This window comes from Chrysemys picta, chromosome 2, assembly GCF_011386835.1.
Source record: "Chrysemys picta bellii isolate R12L10 chromosome 2, ASM1138683v2, whole genome shotgun sequence".
NCBI classification, from domain to species: Eukaryota; Metazoa; Chordata; order Testudines; family Emydidae; genus Chrysemys; species Chrysemys picta.
This window is the reverse complement of record NC_088792.1, coordinates 152,523,432-152,542,713: the sequence shown is the minus strand read 5'-3', so window position 1 is coordinate 152,542,713 and position 19,282 is coordinate 152,523,432. Positions and strand designations below refer to the sequence as shown.

At 50.4% G+C, this 19,282-nt stretch overlaps 1 long non-coding RNA gene across 7 annotated transcripts in view; it reads right to left on the bottom strand.

Moving 5' to 3' along the window:
- Positions 1–477: 477 nt before the first annotated feature.
- The window catches only part of LOC135981540 (uncharacterized), a 54,792-nt gene continuing 35,987 nt past the window's right edge, over positions 478–19,282 (bottom strand). The window contains exons 1-5 of one of the 7 annotated variants that reach the window (XR_010598607.1): positions 7,613–7,800; positions 7,266–7,418; positions 3,536–3,613; positions 2,813–3,377; positions 478–1,771 (exon numbers count right to left, since the gene is read on the bottom strand). This is a non-coding gene — a long non-coding RNA (uncharacterized LOC135981540). Of the gene's footprint in view, positions 3,378–3,535; positions 3,617–7,265; positions 7,506–7,612; positions 7,807–19,282 lie in introns of those variants that run through there. The other 6 variants (XR_010598602.1, XR_010598603.1, XR_010598604.1 and 3 more) reach the window with 6 other exon arrangements.

Genomic DNA, 19,282 nt, shown 5'->3' with positions numbered 1-19,282 from the left:
CCCTATTTCCTAGCAGCTTATGGGTTTCCCCCTCTGCTCCCATGGACTGTTTGTTAAAACTCCTTGATTTAGATTAGAAAGGCTAGACTAGGCCTATAAAAGAGAACTGCATAGAATGAAAGCAGTCCCTTTGGGGGGAGGGGGGGGGAAGAGAGGTTGATGATCTTCCCTTCATCCAATGCCCGGGTCCTGTAGTGCGGCGCTGGGCCCGGGAACTCTACGGAGGCCCGGCGGGACACGCGCCGCTGACGCCGCTCCGGCTCCTTCCTTGCTCTGGATGCTGGAGCAGCCGCCGCTCTCCCGCGCGGGAGCCGCTTCCGGATTTGTACCCCGCCGGCGCCTCCCCATTGGCCGGGGAGTCGCCCAATGGGACGCGGTTCCCAAATGCGCATGCGCCGGGGGTGGGGGCCGATTGCTGGGCGTCGCGTACCCCCACCTGGGCCGTGCTGCCCCCGGTCGGGAACCCGGTCACTGAGCCACGCGCTGCGTGGACACAGACAAAAGCAGACACCGGCAGAGGCCTTAGGTGAGCAATAACCAGGCCCCTGCCCCCTTGTTTTATTACCCCCAACCACTGAACTTGTACAAAGAGCAGTGGGAAGGAGAACCCAGCCATCGCCCTTCACCTTGATGGGACACCCCGAGGTGGAGACGGGGACAGCGCCAGGTGCGGGTTGCACATTGGACAAGGGGGAGGGTGTTTTATTACACATCAAGAGCAGGGCTCCTCCAGGGACCGGCACCTCATTATCACCCCCACTCTTAGGCTCGCGAGTTGCTCTCCCAAGCTAGGTACCCACACCCACTCCAGTGCCCAGCCTATGCCACTGAACACATCCCCAAATAAACAGTACATACTACAGGCTTGTAAGATTCAACTCAGGACTGACACTTGGCTTAACCACAGGGGCTGAGATTACAGAAAATGAGAATAAAATTAACCAAGAACAGAGTTGAATAGGAATGTCAGAAACAAGTCATTATCTAAACAGCCAAAATCATATCACGCTTTCTAGACACAAACGAGCAGGTTAACCTCCTCGCTGTAGATGTTTCTGTCACCGACAGTCTGCTGCAGGGTTTTCACCTGAGGCGGCCTGCAACCCACGCCGTCCGTTCGCTTGCTAGGTGCAGGATGAAGGGGGGGCCTTCTGTATATACCCTCCAACATTCATTGTCTTTACTCTGAGGCAGGATAATCCCCCGGGGCTTGTTTTCGCCTGCCTGCTCTTTTTCTGTAGAGTTCACATCTCTTCATTACATAGACTTTGTATGTAAACAGGCATGCCTTCTGTTATTTTACAACGCTACATTTACATCTAAACAGACATATACGCCTTACAGAGTTTAAACACATTTTCCAGTATATATACACACACACAAACTCCTTACATAGTAGCTGTACAACATTGGACCGCAATATTAATGACTAGTGTGTCCCCAGCCTTCAGGTAACACCTCCCCTCAAATGTTTTGGGAGAACCAGAATGTTCATAGCAAACTCAGGAGGTTTCTGTATTCCACCCTTGCCAGTTGCCATTAACATCTTCTTGTGTCACGGCCACCAGACCGGTGGCAGAGAGTCAACGTGAGAATTTGTGACTAGCCACTGAGTCCTTCGGTAACCCATCAAACAAGTAACCCGCTGGTCCCAGGAGGTGAATTGCGGCGGCCCTGGGATTGCTCTGCATTGTAACCGGAAGGCAGGCCAAACTGAACACCCAGGCAACGCAAAGGAGGTAATCTACATGTTGCGATAGTACCGCTCGGCCTGTGACATAAGCAGATAGGTCACTTGTCAAAAATCCAAATACATTTCTATTTTGCCCCTGTACAAATTACAAAGGTACCTTCTGGGGTCAGTACCTGGAATACCAGTATCCAAAACAAGGAGAATGAAAGGTATAGAACAAGTTACTCCTGAGGACATTCTGCACCAAAAGAATAAAAATTCTGTACACGGTATTTTAAAAATCTGCAAAATTCATTTGTCAAATAAATGTAGAGGGTCCACTGGCTTCGTAGAGGTGGGAGATCACTGTGCGGTTCCCCCCGGGACTCAGCGGTGAGGCTGCACCCAACCTGGACACAGCGCAAGGACAGAGCCTGGCCCAGAAACAGCCCAGAGCCCTGCCCCTCCTTGCCAGGTGCATCAGCTGTGGGCAGGCAGGCTCAGCAAGGCAGGGTCCAAGTCTAGAGGGACTTAGTGTGGGGGGGATCCAGGTGTGGGTTGAGAGGGTTCTGGGTGGGGCAATCTGGGTGCAGGCGGCTCAGTGGGGGATCCAGCTGTGGGGGGGGGCACCTGGATGCACAGGGACTTGTTGGAGGGTTCTGGGTGCAACAGTAATGGGAGACTCTGAGGGGGCGGTGTGTCCAGGTGAAAGTGGTTGGGGCTCAGCAGAAGTGGGGGTCTGGGTGTGGGGAGAAATCAGTGGAGGGGTCCAGATGCTGGGTAAGTAGGGCTCATCAAGGGGTTCTGAGTGCAGGAGGTGAGGCTTGGCAGGAGGGTCTGGGTATGAGGGGGCCTGGGGTTGGGCACAGGGGGAGCAGCTCCCTCTACAGCGATCCCTCTCCCTGGAGCTGAAGAGCGATGGGTGCAGGAAGTGCGGGGCTGGTGGGATGTGCACACGGCACTTCCTACAGCTGGGGGAGAAATCTGGGAGTGGGTCTGACACGACTCCGGATGCCGTGCAGGGGAAGAGAAAGTCCCATCCTCCCCAGCCCAGATGGGACTAGCAGCTGAGCCTGGCACATGGTACGAGCTACCAGGCAGGTCTTCCCCAGTTCTGCCCCCTGGCCCACAATGATTTACCTCTCTGCCGGCTGCCCTGAACACCAAAAAGTACTGCTGGGAAGGCTGCACGATCGCTCTTGCGGCTTCCTTATCAAAAAGTCATTTTTCTGTGGGGAAGCAAAGAAATTTGCGAGGAACATAAATTCTGTGCGCACACAGGGGTGCAGAATTCCCCCAGGAGTAACAAGTCGAAGAATTGTAACCAACTGATGAGCTGGATTTTAGTGACATGAAGAGTTTTATAACTTGTACAATTACCCTAGAAATACACAATCTCCCCTGCAACGTGGGGTGCCTCACAATGCCTTGCTGCCGTGGCTCCCAAGCAGGGCCACTGACAAACAGCCAAACGATTTGCGGGTCACTCCCTGAACATCCGTGTATCGCCACAGCCACGGTCCGGCGAGTCAGAAAGAAAACACCAGCCACGCTCTGGCTTCTGGCAGCCTCAATTGCTACGAGCGCAGTGATCCCGACGCGCTCCCGGTCTGTTCCGCACTGTCCAGATATATTCGATCCGTTGCCTTTGTGAGGGCATCAAGCTACAACACCTTAAACGGAGTTCCCCACACGATTCAAGGTGCTGGATGAATTGTGATTAAAGAACAAAACAGGCTTATTTAACTACAAAGAGATTTTTTTTAAAAGTACAAGTTATAGTCAGAAATGGTTACAAGACAATCATAAAACGCTTCTTAGTTCTCAACTTAACCTAGACATGGTTCAAGGTGAAATTCTTACCGCAGATTTTCAGTAGCATTGCTGACCAAATTACAGGGCAGGATCTGCTCCTGAGGTCCAGTGGCTGTTTTCTTTTGTCTGCTTAGGTGAAAGAGAGATGGACAAGAAGAGATAACTTGGGGATGTTTCTGCCCCTCTTTTATAGCTCAGTCACCCTTTGGAAACCATGTTCCTGGGCGTGACCCCTGGTTAAAAGCTCTTTCCAGCTGAGAGCAAGGAGAGACAGAGTTTGGTGGGGGAAAGGTTTCATACTGTCATTTGTCAAGATCAGATCTGTGTGTTCCTGCCCTGCTTCCTTGCCAAAGAATGACCACTTGATCAGGGCCGGATTAACTCTCCTGTGGGCCCGGGGCTATTAGATTTTTGAGGGTTTGGAGTGGGGGAGTGGGCCCAGGGCTGGGGCAGGGGATTGGGGTGCAGGCTCCAGCCGGGAGACGCTTACCTCGGGCAGCTCCTGGGGTACCCAGCCAATGGGAGCTGCGGAGCCAGCGCTGAGGGCAGCGCACAGAGATTCCCTGAATGCCGCAAGGGCACATTGGCGAGCCGGCACTCGCAGCTCCAGGCCTGAATGGGGGCACCGAGGCTCGGAGACTGGTGTCCGGCCCACGGCGCGGAGACTTACCGCAGGCCGGATGAAAAGAAGCAGTGGGCTGCACCCAGCTGGCAGGCCTGCGGGGGGCCCCCTTGGCCCCGGGCTGCAGCCCCTAAAGCCCCTGCATTAATCCGGCCCTGCACTTGATAGGTGATGACACTTGCCTGGGGTATGAACTTGTCTTTTGTGTTTGAGAAGCAGGTTTGCCCACTCCCCCGATATGTCCAGTAAACACATAGTATTGATTTCAGCTTATGTTCAGAACTTTACATATAATGTCGCTACGTACATTTTACCGTAATATTATTGACCGGCAAGTTTTACTTGTCACGTGGTACCTCAAGCAGGCCTATTTTGCACAAAGATTTTTACAAGTGTGTGTCAAATGTGAATACAGGGGTGTGTTCTGTCACGGTATCTTATTGAACTTTTCTTTCTGTACTATGCCATTATTGACTTTCCACAATAAACCTGACTGATATTGGTTATTTGAGCTCTTCTATATATTTCATAACAAACCAAAGCGTAGCCAAGCAATTGACACTATTATTTATCGACGCTGCCCACCAGCCACATAGGCTGTTAATTATAGGCAGGTTCCTTCTTTAAAAGGCTCATCATGAATAGATCAGACCCTGGCACCTCTTAAAGAAGCCGGCCACCCTGGGACATTGGCCTTAAATGGTTGGTACATTCACTGCTGAAGTAAACCGGGTCTTTGCTCCTCCCCACCCCATTGCCCTTAAATAAGGACCGTCCTCTCCTCTAGCATTTGATACCGCTTTGAAGGGAAGGAGATATGCCCTGGTCTCAGTGTCTCTCTTCATGCAGAATTATTTCTGTGAATTAAAAACGCCTCCAAAGGTATGGAAATACCAGCAGGGTTACAAACGTGTTGTGAGAATTCAGCAAAGCTCCCTGGTCCCCGAATGGCTCCTGGAGAGACCAGGCTATACAGTAGTCAATGGTGCACCGATTAGACCCATGAAACCAGAATGATCCAATGGGGAGAGGCGGGGTAGGGGGATCTCTGGTCTGAAGTGGAGTCGGTGGGGTTACACAGCAGGAATCAAAAGCAGAATCCAGCCCAGAGTCAAACAGCTGTTGTACTTTCTGAGGGAGCAACCCCTCACTGCACCCTTTAACCTTTTCCGCTCTCACACAGGTGAAATATCGGGACGCGGGGAACGGAGGGGGAAAAAAAAAAAAAAAAAAAAGAGGAAAAATGGCAGCCGGAGCTCCACGGCCCGCTCCCCTCCCCTCCCCCCCCCCCAGCATGCCTCCGCTCCGTCTCCGCGTCTCCAGCGGGGGGGGAGGGGAAAAAAAACCATCGCTGGAGCTCCACGCCCTGCCCCCCCCCACCAGCTTGCCTCCGCTCTGTCTCCACCTCCCCCCTCCCTCCAGCGCTTGCGCCGCCATACAACTGATCAGCGCAAGCCTGGGAGGGATGGGGGAGGAGGAGGAATGCGGCGTACTTGAGGAAGAGGCGGGGTGAGGGCGGGGATTTGGGGAGGGATCCAATGGGGGGAGGGGGCGGAGTCAGGGCGGGGGTGGGGGGGGCGTGAGCCCCCTCCGGGCTCTGCTCCGCCTGTGAGCGGAGGCAAAATATCGGGACAATTCGCATCCCGACCGAAGGTAGGTCAGGACGCGGGATAAATAAGCAAATATTGGGACATCTGGTCACCCTATGCTCTAGTAACTCCATCCAGGTGGGCTGTGCTCTTCTGGTGATGTGATTCCTCCTCCCCTGGAACAATAGGGCACTGATATGAGAGCAGCAATGAGAAAAAGAAGAAAGGGGGGGGATAGCCAGGAGGCAGCGCAGCTGGGCCGCTTGGGATCATTGTTGTGTGGGCTACAGTGGCACCGACCAAAATCAGGGCCCACTTATGGCATAGGCATTATTAGCAGTATTATGGTAGCACATAGGGTCTCCAAACTAAGATGGAGACCCTATGACATGCACATTACAGTAGCACCTGAAGGTGGGGGCCATTAGGAAGTGCACATTATCAGCAGCACAACAATAGCACCTATGGGCTCACCTTCTTTATAGTGCCTGGGGTGCACCCCCTGTATGGGAGCACCTGTCCCTGAACAAAGTGCACATTATCCAGGGACGTGCAGAAATTTAACTATGACCCCTTTTGTGGGGAGCACTGTGCTCCCTTTTCCCCCCCGCTCTGCTGCTCTGGCAGGGGCTTGCTCCTCCCTCCCTCTCTTCCTCCCCACCCCCTGCCCCGGCTCCAGCAGGAGCTCGCTCTCCCCACCACTGCAGCCTCAGGGCTGGAGGAGTTTAGTGTCCCCGACAACTATTGGGGAGGGTGAGTGCCTTTGCTTGTCCCCCCTTTTGCATGCCCCGACATTATCATACCACCTGGGAGGTGTCCCAGTATGAAGTACACATTATCAGTAGCATTATAGTAACAGCTTCCCCTTTTTATAGAGCACATTGTCAGCAGCATTATGGTAGCGCCAGGGGGCAGAAGGGGAATTATGAGGTACACATGATCAGCAACATTACGCTAACTCCTTTGACCCCATGGTTTGCTGTTACTTGAGTCTGTGCTGAACTATTTCCATCTGGCGCAATCTGAGTTACTCACGGTGAACACACAGAGTCCTGTTCCTCGAGGGAATCAAACCACCCAGGCGCTTTACTTGCTCTGAAACCCAAGCCTGCTTCTCCGGCCCGCCCCCTGCCCAAAGGAGCTGTTTCTCTGCTTCCTTCCAGGGGCCTGGAACCCCTGAGCTTCTGATCGGCTGTGCCATGCAGCCCAATGTCTCGGGTGGTGGCTCCCCATTGCTCACAGCTATCTTTACACAAAGGGGCATTTAATTGCTCCTTCCGCTTAGCTGGAAAGAAAAGCTCTTCACACACTCAGGTCTGTGAGGGACCTCCCTTGCCTGGTGCTGAGATGCAGCCAAATCTGGGGTGGGGAGCGGGGGCTGTTTATACAGGGAGCCCTGTGGGCACTCTGGTTTATAATTTAACCCTTTGGGAACTGCACAGCAGGCAAAGCAAGAGGAGTTTAACCACAATAACTTTTACCCTCAACACACACAAGAGTCACAGATATTCAGATAAAACAAGCAAAGCCCATATCGCTCCCCCACTCCCTCCCTATCTCTGCTCACCTCCCGGTCTTGCTTTTAGGGACTTGAGAGTCCACAGGGTAGTCCTCTTGCTGGCATTGTCAGGTGATGCTCTGCTGATGTACCAGGCCTTGTATTTCCAGGAGCTATTGAGATATTTCAATTCTGTGGAGCAGGCCTCATCTGGAATCCTAACTAAGACAGAGCAGGACAATTACAATGCTCAGGGAAACCGCCCACGACTCTTCCGAGAGGAGACTGGAAGAGTTTGGCTTGTTTGGCCTAAAAAGAAGGGATGTGGTTACTCCCTGTAGGTACATCAGGGAAGGGGAAGAGCCAGTGAAGCTAAAGGACAATGCTGGCCCAAAGGCCAAGGGGGATAAACTCACCAGGGCTCAGCTGAGGCTGGAAATGAGAAGACTGTTCCCACCAACTAGCAGAGGGGGGAGGGTCTGGAAAAGCCCAAACTAGCTGCAAGCTGGAGCACTTTCTCTGTCATAGCCCTCCCCATAAGAGGGAGCCGGGCCTAGAGCCGGCCCTTAAGTAAACTTCCAGGCCCTGCTTTACCCACTGATCAGCTGCAGGTGGTGCAACTCCCTGTCCACCTGGAGATGACAGCCTGGCTTCTCCTCCTACCAAGGCATCCACAGCTGATGATGATTGTGGTGTCAGCCCTTACAATGAGCTGCCCTGGGTCTCTGCTGACAGCTCAAGGTTCTCATAGATCTCAAAGCCTGTGATCATGTCATCTGGCCCCCTGCTTGACCCAGGCCCTGAATTAATCCCTGCTGGAACCAGAGCAGATCTCTTAGGAAAACATCCCATCTTGATTTAAACCTGGCCAGAGCTGGAGAATGCACCGCAGCTCATGGCGGGAGCTGTAAACCAGGATGCCTGCGCTCTATTCCCAGCACTGTGGGGGGGATTGGGGTCTAGTTGGGCGCTAGAAGCCAGGACTCCCAGAGCATGGATGGGGTGTGGGGAGAAGAGGGGATTTAGCACAGCCCAGGTTGTTTTCTCCCCTTAATGTCCTGGGATCTGCCAGTCAAAAGGACCTATGTCCCAGCCACCTACTCAGTAATAAGTCAGATCGCTGCCCCCCCCCCAGCCTGGGCACTGACCCACAAGGCCCTCTCCTGCTTGCCTGAGGCACCCCCTCCTATAACACTCTCCCACCCTGCTCCTGTTCTTGTTCAGGATGCACATTGCCCAGGACACCTTCAAAGTCTGGGCCTTCAATGTGCGCTGCTTTGGAGAGGCCAAGTGGCCAATGCGCGGGTGATAAGAGCACTGATTGAGGCACTTGCTGGGGGATGGTTCTGAAAGCGGCCTGGCTCCACAGGGGAGTTTTAGGGACCAGCCTGGCTCTGCAGGGATGGAGGAAGAGGGGCGGGTCTGTCATGGGCTCTGTCCGGAGCCAGTGCGGTACCTGGCTGCCCACGCCCCCCTGCTCAGCGTGCGTCTCTACACAGCCTGGTGCTCTGTGACGTTGCCATGGTGCAGCCGGACAGAGACACCACAGGAGAGGCTGTCCTGGCCCTAGCGAAGGAACTGACCGGGTACCAGGCCCAGCCAGGTTCTCACAGGGAGATGGGTCTCGTGCAGTGGGTCTCAAACTTTTGTCCCGGTGACCCCTTTCACTTAGCAAGCCTCCGAGTTCGACCCTCCTTATAAGTTAAAAACACTTTTTTATATATTTAACACCATTATACGTGCTGGAGGCGAAGCGGGGTTTGGGGTGGAGGCTGGCAGCTCGCAACCCCCATGCAATAAACTTGCGATCCCCTGAAGGGTCCTGACCCCCAGTTTGAGAACCCCTGGTCTAGTGGCCTAGAAAGCAGGGGAGCTGGGTGCTATCCCTGGCTTGGGTGGGGAAAGGCAGGGGCTGAATGAGGTGACATTCACAGCTCTTTCCCTGGGCAGGTACAACCTGTGCTGTCGCTACGCCCAGTTGGGGAGCCAGAGACTTGGGTACAGGACCTACAAGGAGCAGATCATCTTTGTGTATCAGTAAATTTCCCCCGAAGCACCCCTCAGTGTCAGGGTGCTGTGTCCCATTCCCCGCCCCTTGAGCCAGCCAAGCTCCCTGCTTGGGGTCTGGATTGGAGCTGGTGTCCCCTACAGAGGAAAGGCCCCGTGTCCCATTTCCCCCGCCCCCTCCCCCTCACACACACACACACTCCCGAGCCAACCAGTCTGCCTGCCTGCCCTGGGGCCGGATTGGAGCTAACACTCGTGCAGACCATCATGCTCTGGGCTGGCTGTGACCGCGCTCTCCTAGAAGGTCAGACATGGTGTCGGTCACCAAGTGGTGCCAGTTCGGGTATGAGGAGGCCGGAGAAGCTGGGGACTTTGCCAAAAGGCCCTTTGCTGCCAGATTCCAGGCATCCAGCACAAGTGGGACCCCTGGTGACCTCCCTGCTGCCATCCTCAGTGCCCCCTGGTGCCTCTGCTGCTCCCCCATCCGGCAATGCCCCAGTGCCTTCTCCCTTCCCCAGACCCCCACACCTAACTACTTCTCCTCCTAGTACCTCCAAACCCCCAGTGCCCCCTCCACCACTATAACCCCCTCAGCTTCTTTCTCCTCCACTCCGCCAAGACCCTCATCCTCTCTAATCCCCCATGGCCACTTTCCCCTCCACCCTTTGTGACCCCTCCCATGCCCTCTTCACTATGATCTCTACGATCTCCCCCTCCCCCATGTTCCCCCAGTCCCAGGCCCCACAGGGATGGAATGGGACCCAGGCATCAGGGAGGACGCCGCAATAGCAGAACCACAGTGCTGCTAGGCCAGGGGTGGGGCTGTGGGGTGCAGCAAGGGAAACAGACCCAGCCACTCAGGTGTCCGAGGCAGCTCTCCTGGGAGAGGGACAACAGTGCTGCCAGCCCCATGGGGAGGGAATGTGATTCAGAATCCAGGACAGCTACACAGGGGCACTGTAGCTCCTGGAAGGGGCGGGTGGTGGTGGAAAGGATGGGACCCAGACATCTGGGATGATTCCTTTAGGGGCTCTGCAGCTCCCAGACCTTGGGAGTGGGGGTGGTAGGGAATGGGACCCATGCGTCCAGGCTTCTGTCTCTCTGTGTCCCCCCAGAACATGATGGTGCTGAGATACCTGAATCAGGGTGCGGGTCTGCAGCCCATCCGGAATGTGCCAAGACCCGGTTTCCTCTGGCTGATCGGTGACGGTGCCAACACCACGATCAGAGTCCTGACCCACTGCACCTATGACAGGTAGCCGGGGGCCAGCATGGGGACAGGGGTGCAGTCCCAGGGGAGGGCCGGAGGACTGGGGGAATGAGCATAGGGCTGGGAAGAGTGGGGGTCTCAGCCTGGGATATGGAGAGAACTGGCTCCCAGCCCTGGGTGGGGGAGGGCAGAGAAGTGGATCAGAGCACACTGATGTCGGGGGGAGGGGAACTGACTCCAAGCCAGAGGAGAGGCTCCCCAGGGTGGGTGGGGGTCCCAGCATGAGGAGTGGAAGAAGTGGGGCACAGAGAGCTCCAGGCAGAGAGGAGTGGGTGGGGAACAATAGATAGGGTTACCATACGTCTGGATTTTCCCGGACATGTCCGGCTTTTTGGGTCTCAAATCCCCGTCCGGGGGGAAATCCCAAAAAGCCGGACATGTCCGGGAAAGTAGGGAGGTAGGGCGTGGCGGTGCGGGGCCGGGGGCCGGCGCGGTGCTCGGCAGGACCTGGGGCTGGGGGCGCGGGGCCGGCGCGGTGCTGGGCCGCCCCGGGGACCGGGCCAGGGGCGCGGGCACTTGGCCGGGGCCCAGGGCCAGGACCGGGACCGGGGTCGGCACAGTGCTCGGACGGGGCTGGGGCCAGGGGCGCGGGCGCTCAGGGGAGCGGGCAGAGTTGGGGTGGGGCTGAGGGTGGAGTTGGGGCGGGGTTGGGGGCGCGGAAGGGGCGGAGTTGGGGCGGGGCCGGGGCCCCGTGGAGTGTCCTCCTTTTTAAAAATTAAAATATGGTAACCCTACAATAGAGGTGTGCAGTGATCTCAGGCCCCCGCAGTTAATAGGTTAACCCATCTGGGCAAGTATTGCAGAGACTTGGGGGGTGTCTACTCCCAAAGCAGAGGCAGGAGCAGATCTCCAGCCCAGCAGCTCCCCCATCCCCAGCCAGTTTGCTCCCCGGGGATACACAGACGGGAACGGAAGACTAGGAGGCAGGAGAGGCTTGTCAGATTAATCTAAATTGACCTTGTAATCATGATATCCACTCAGCCCACTCCTAATCTTTCTCTCTTGTTCTCTTTCTAGCAACTCTAAAGACAAAATGGACAAGACCGCAGAAGCACCAAAGAAATGGCAGGAAAAGAGATGGGAAGAAAAAGCCCTGGAGAATGGATGGAGATACACCGCATGCATGCCCCCACTCCCCTGTAACGAGGGCTCAGGTCTTAAACACTTGTTTCAGTGGGTTTAAGCCCCCTAGAAGTGCCAAGTAGAAGGACCTCCCTGTAAATAGTGATCAAGCTCCTTCGCCTCCAAACAAATGATTTGGGTATCCATTACATGTCTGTAGCTCAAGGACCACGCTTAAATATGGGCTCAGGTCTCTTTCTGTTTCACACCTTTGGAACCTAATCTTTTAAATGCCCTGTGTTCAGTTCCCAGACCCCCATACTGAAATGGAGTGGCCTCCCACTGAGCTGGAAGTAGGGTGATCAGACATCCCGATTTTATAGGGACAGTCCCGATTTCTGGGTCTTTTTCTTATATAGGCTCCTATTACCCCCCACCCTCTGTCCCGATTTTTCACATTTGCTGTTTGGTCACCCTAGCTGGAGGGGAGGGACCACTCTGTGATTCCTGATGGGCGGCGCCAGGCTGGGCTCACCCCTCCTGCAGGAAGCTAAGGGGGCGGGACAGGAAGTATAAAAGGTGGAGCCACTAATGTAGCTCAACTTGAGCCAGGAAAGGAAGTGGATATTCCTAGATCCTGCAGCTGCATTGTACCCTGCTGGAGGATGAGACTAACCCAGGAGAAGAACTGCTGGGATTGCTGCTTGCTGTGTACCTTGAGAAGATGGAGGATGACCCTGAGCTGCAGGTACTTTATGGTGGGAGAGTAGGAAGTAGCCCAGGGACAACGGAGTATAGTTCAGGTCTGTGACTGCCTGGATGCTGGTCAGTGTGTTTTGGTTGGCTCCCTACTGACCCAGTCATGGAACACTGTCCAGGTTGGGGTCTTGGGCTGGGACCTGGTGGAGTAGGGTGGGCCTAGGTCCCCCATGCCCTGCTGCTATCCCCACCCTGGGGTGGCAGTCCTTAACTCAGGCTTCTGAACTTTGTCTGATGGAGTCAGGATGCCAAATACTAGACTACTTAAGGGTTTGGGCTCCTTAAGACTGTTGGACTGCACTGTCCCACCTAAGGACCTGACCCCTAATTTCTGGTAAGGGGTGGTGTCCCAGGGGTATAGTGAGGTGGTGTCCCTTCCCACTGAGCTGGAAGGGGAGGGATACTGCCAACCCACAATCCCCCTAATCTAGCTTCTTGGTCTTGGGTCTCAGGTAACTGCTGGGTGAAATGATGCCTGGCTACTGCGGGAATGTAGGTCTCTCCTTTTCCCCCACTCTTGGCTCTGGCCCTTTGTCACATCCCTTATCTAATGACTACCTTTTAAGAAGGGTTTGGGTCACCTTTCCCATGCTTATTTAATCATGGGTCATGTTGATGTGCCAAGCAAAACAATTGCCCTGCAAACCCAGTGTAAGATCTTAATGCTCTTGCACTCAAAATAGTGCAGCCTTTGTGTGGCTTGGGGCCATTGCTGCCTTTCTGCTGGCCAAGAAATGCATGGGTACAGTAGCACAACTATTATTCATGAATATATTTGAGACATAACTTCAGCTATTATACTGGTTTGTCAGTTTATAAGTCAATGATTTTGATATCTATCTAGCCTGGGGACCATTTTGGGATGGACCAGTGTGGGGCCTGGATGGAGGAGGGAAAAGTTGAAGGAGTCCAGTAGGGGGTTGGGGTATTACAATACTGTGGCTTCAGCCCCATAGTTCACAATCACAAAGATGTAGCAATACTTGACACACATCCAGGGGGACAGTGCATGGTACTTCAAATGCCCTAGGTATTAAAATCTGGAATGGATCACCAGAGCGACAGGAGATATTGGTGGGGAGGTGGAGGTATGATCTGAGTTTTGCCACTGCTAAGTTGTGACAGCTCCCTGATGTACCTGTTTGTCCTGTTAGGAAACTCTTCAGGACTCTGCCAGTCCAAACCTTGCCTTGCCACTAACCAACAGAAACCCCGACTCCTCAGTTCCCCAAAAGTTTTTTAAATTTTTCCCTGCAGTGGCCTGCCTTCTCTGGAAACACTCACCAAAATTAAACTTGCTGCTCCTTTAAAGAGATGGTAGCAATAGCTTATTATTTGTGGTTAACAATAACTCTAAATGTAATCACAGCACTGAATTGCTTTATAGTAAATGAAATAAGTGCACTAAAGACTAGGTCAAAGGTTTAAGTGACTCCAAGTATGAGGAGTAAAGCTAGACAGGGTGACAAACAAAAGTAAAAGTGTGCTTCTAGGACAAACTTCAGCAACTTAAAAGCTTCTCCGAAGCAGGTTTCTCAACTGCATTCACTTCCCAGAGACCTCAACCTCCTTGTTTGAAGGACCCTATGGCCTGACTTTTTTTTTTTTTTTTTTTTAAGACCAGGCTCCTTGAGTCCCCTAAATATGGATAACTCCAATGTCTTTTTGCCTCTGTGGTCGGGTTTACTCCCCACACAGGACCTCAGAGGATTGACTTAGGCCAGGCAGGCCCAATTAAGCAGCAAATAGGGGAGAGATCTAGGCTAAGAGAAATCCACTAATTGGAAGCAAGCCCCCACCTGTGGGGGAACAGGTGGGGCTTACATAAATCTAAGACTGGCAACAGAAAAATGGCTGCAGGTGAATAGTATAAAGCATATCTATGATTATCCATAATTCCTCATAGTACTAATACATTGATATTTAGAAATGTCTATCTCTGGCTTTTATAAAAGACCTCACTCAATGCACTTTTATTGTACACAAGGCTGTACTTGTGGGCAACTGTCAAAAAAATTCTCTGAATTGTAGAGAAGCAATGAAAAATTGGGGGAGGGGGGGGAAGTAAAATTGCACCATATTTGTGGTAATAAAGTCCTCTTTGCTTTGCCACAATTTTGAGTGGCCACCAAGGGCTCCCACTCAAAACTGTCCAGGCAGCAATATTGTGGATTCAACAATGTTGGGGAAGTTAAGGCCTTAATAGTGTATACAATTAACTGACTCTATTGCTTATCATTTGAGGCTCAGACCTCTTTATAGTTAATAGGGTGTAGGAGCAGGATTTTATTCTTGTACTAAAAGAACTGAGGTAAACTTTGATTTTCATTCTACCAGCCACCCTTTTTGAATAACAAAAGAGACTATCTGAGACTGGGATCCTGTTTCCCATATGATAACTGTAGGACCTATTATAAAGTTGAGTTGGTAAAAGACAGGACTTTCTAGTGTGTCTATGACACAGATTTGAGAAATGTCCAGGGCCTGAAGCCCCAATGTGAATTGTTTTAGTTATAAGATTTAGCAAGGATTGAGTTACAATGTATTCTGCTCAGTGGCTTCCTCAGGAATTGAAATTAGGGGTGGGGGGGGGGTGTCAGGGCCGATGAGGGGTGAGACTGAGGGTGAAGGTGGGCTGTATGGCACCATAGTCAAAAATGAAATGTTTCATGACCATTTTATTAGATTTAATTCACATTTTAAAATCAACACAAATTAAAGTTGGCTACTCAAGCCTTCTATGAAGCACTACATCTACATCCTTCTTGGTTTCTTGTTATAACTTTACACAACTCTGTTAATGAACTTCTTGAATGCAGTGTGTTCATCTTTGGTGGCTTCTCGTGTATCCGGTATTTCCATTCTTTCAGTTGATATGCTCATTCGTTCATTCACATGATCAGCAAAGGCAACTTCTTTCAGAACACAATTTCTATTCAATGATGAAAAAGAATGCTCAACTGGAGCTGTGACTGGGAGTAGCAAGAGATGAATTCCTACTTCTTTCATCCCAGGAAACAGAATACAAAGATCGGGTCAAGCCACTAGTGATGAGAAAAGTTGAAGTCAAATCTTCATTCATTCGTCATATGATATTCCACTCTGTGTTCAAATTCTCTATTCTGTTCTAATCACATGGCAGCCCCATTACTGGTAGTGCCTCACTCCACTCAACTGTTGGTGTTTTACAGGACAGGCATCTGTAAAACTTATGTAGAGGTTGAGTAGAATCTAGAAGTCGCTGTTGTTGATTTTAAAGAATCAAGTCTGTGTACTTCTTCAGTTGTCTTAAACACTTGTCTTCTCTTAAGGAGTCAATATAAATGCCTTCATTAGTCAACTTCTGGACTGAAGTCTTTGCTTCTTCCAGTACTTTTTCAATGGATCAATCTCTGATTGATCCAAATGTAGCTTCTATTGCTGGACAAATCTACTGTTGTAGCAGATGCCTGGATTGCATTGTTTAACAACCCAAGTGGTTTCAAAAGTAGACTCTCACAAGAGAGAGAATGGCAATAGTCTTCTCTGAACGTAGTAGCAAATGTAATCCACCAGCCTCACTATCAAGATCCATCCCATCTTGGTACATGCTTTCCAAAGCCAGTAATAACAGCTGGAATAATTTTAAGACAACAGCCAAGGATCGCTCATGAGAGCCAGCAGTTTTTCCAGGTTGGACTAATTTGAACTTCAGTCCCAGTGTATCTTTATCTTCCAAGATACTCAGTCTTTTTGGACTCTTTCTGGGGAAAAATAATGAAGACATTAAATTTATAGCTTTCAAATGTCTTGAAGATTCTGCAGCTCATACTCGCGCTAGTTGGAGTAGATGGCTTCTGCAGTGTGTATAGGAGAGATTAGGGTTACACTTTTCTCTGAGGAAAAGCTTGTACTCCATGTCTTGCAGAGAAGTTTGCAGCTCCATCAAATGCACAAGCAGCCATCTGTTTGGGGTCCAATTGACAAGCATTTAACTCTTCTAAGATGTGGGTTGTCACAGATGCAGCTGATGTGTCGTCTAGAAATGAATCTACTGGCCTACCAATGACATTAAGATAATGTACACAATTACTTAGTACTTGATGCCCATTTGCATTGGTGCATTCATCAGCCATGTATGCACATTTTTTGAATGTGGTGAGAGTTCTTGCTTTTTCAACTGAGTCTTTCACTGTTGTACCACATGCATCTAGCCAGTCAGTTGACTGTCTTGCAGAAGGATAGTGAGCACTTGCTGGTCTTGTTCATCCTGAAGTTGAACAGTGGTTCTGAACAAGTGACAATGCACTTAACATTGGCCTCCAGTTTGTAGTGTGTGGTATCTCTTGCTTAAATAGAAAGTAGGATGCCACAGCCGTGTTTGTTCTCCAGCATTCTTAACAGCCTCATTAAGTACTTCTAAAACTGGCTTTGAAAGTGGGCTTATAAGGCTTTCTGCATTTTGATAAACTCCAGAGACCTGGTGTTTTGCAGCCTTATTGCGTCGTTTGTCAGCACTGGCTTTGCTGATCTACTTTTACCAATTATAGCATTGGGAAGTTTTCCTTCTTAAGCTTTTTTGCAAGAGGGGCACCAGTAGCCATCTTTTGTAATCCCAATAAATGGGAACCCTTTGACCAACAAACATCGGTAACTGCCTTTAGGTTTTGGAGACAGTTTCTTCAGTAGGTAGCTGTATTTGTGCTCCGGGCTAGTCAGATGTAGATATACCACTTGAACCTTCAGATGACCTGTTGAGAGATTCTTAGTTCTTGATGTGTTTTTCACCTTGGTTTTTTGAGGCCTTTGAGTAGAAAAAGTATTGTATTGGGTTTTGTCTTTTTTTCACTTTGACCTGCAACATATAAAAGATATGAATCAAGTAAATGTTTTGTTAGGATAATGCAAATTTAACATGTTTTGGTGTATCTTGCATTATCCTTAACAGGTCTAGATTTCTAAAAAAATTCTTTTAAAATAAGCCCTCATGGGATAAGAGGGAAGTCCTCTCATGGATCAAAAGGTAGGAATAAATTATCCATCTTCAGAATGGAGAGGGGTCAGTACTGGGACAATTACTGTTTGACATATTCATAAATGATCTGGAAAAATGGGTAAACAGTGAGGTGGCAAAATTTGCAGATGATACAAAACTATTCAAGATAGTTAAGTCCCAGGCAGACTGCAAAGAGTTACAAAGGGATCTCTCAAAACTGGGTGACTGGGCAACAAAATGGCAGATGAAATTCAATGTTGATAAATGCAAAGTAATGCACATTGGAAAACAATCTCAACTATAAATTCAAAATGATGGAGTCTGAATTAGCTGTTAACACTCAAGAAAGATCTTGGTCATTGTGGATAGTTCTCTGAAAACATCCACTCAATGTGCAGCAGCAGTCAAAAAAAGCAAACAATGTTGGGAATCCTTAAGACAGAAAAATATCACATTGCCTCTCTGTAAATCCATGGTATAGGCACACCTTGAATAATGTGTGCAGATCTGGTCACCCCATCCCAAAAAAGATATATTGAATTGGAAAAGGTACAGAGATGGGCAACTAAAATGATTAGGTGGTATGAAATAGGAGGAGAGATTAAAATGACTGGGAATTTTCAGCTTAGAAAAGAGACAACTAAGGGGGAATATGATAGAGGTCTATAAAATCTTGACTGGTATGAAGAAAGTGAATAAGGAAATGTTGTTTAATCCTTCACATAATTTCATTGGGTGACTGCTAGTTCTTGTTTTAATAGGCAGCAGGTGTTAAAAAAACAAAAAGGAAGTACTTCACACAAGTCAACCCATGGAACTCTTTGCCAGGGGATGCTGTGAAGACCAACTATAACAGGATTAAAAAAAGAATTAGATAAATTCCTGGAGAATAGGTCCATCAGTGACTATTCGCCAGGATGGGGAGGGATGCAACACCATGCTCTGAGTGTCCCTAGCCTGTTTGCCAGAAGCTGGGAATGGGCAACAGGGGATGGATCATTTGATTCCCTGTTCTGTTCTTCCCTCTGAAGCACCTGGCCTTGACCACTGTCAAAAGACAGGATACTAGGCTATATGGACCATTGGTCTGACCCAGTATGACCATTCTTATGTAAAAATTAATTATAATAATATGTTTAGTACAGAAACTCCCCAACATAATTGACCTCTCAAGATCACAAATAATGCATTTTAAAAATCTTGGCCTACTAGGAAATATATTTATATAAGTTTCCATTCCCAGTCACAAATCTTGCATTCTGGAGCAAAGTCACTAAAATATAGTCCAACAAACAAATGTTTAACTTGCCCCTCACTTTCCCTCCACCGCACTCACTGGTGTTCTCCTTGGTCAGTGGAGACTCAGAGTTCAGAGGTGCTTTCACATGAGTACACCTCCCAGGTGGGGAGCAAGAAGGCTCCTTGCTCATTCCTCCAGATGATCACTGTTCGCTCTGGCCACTGCTGTTTGTTGTGCCACCGTTCACTCCACCACTCTGTCAATGGCCCTGCGCTGTCACCTTCCACTGTGACCTCTGCGAGTTGGTCTCTTGAGGTTCCATCAGCTCTCAGTTATTTCAGCTGAGCTCTCAGGAGGGGAACCTTGCTGCTAGTGCAGTCTGGGCCATCTCTGCCACAGAAACACTGTCCCACAGCAGGACTAAGCACTTAGACCTGATTATCAGTGATTTCAGCTGCAGTGTGCACTTAACAGAACAGAAGACTATCTATGCAGCCTAATCAGCTCTGTCTTTAAACACTGGAGAGGGACAGGTCCCCACCCTCTCTTGATGACCTCAATCAGCACAGGCTAAGTACAGTTCTACTGCCCTTTGTTTATACAATAAGAACATTTCATCTCTCTTCTCTTCTTCCCCCCCCTCCCCCCCATTCAAGTGACTTGTAACCCAACCAAAATCTATCACTTGGGCAACACAGCTCTGTTTGCTGGATACCTAGGTAGATTAGGTGTGACTGTAAATACAATCTGGTCCTGAAGCCTTCCCCCAGCCC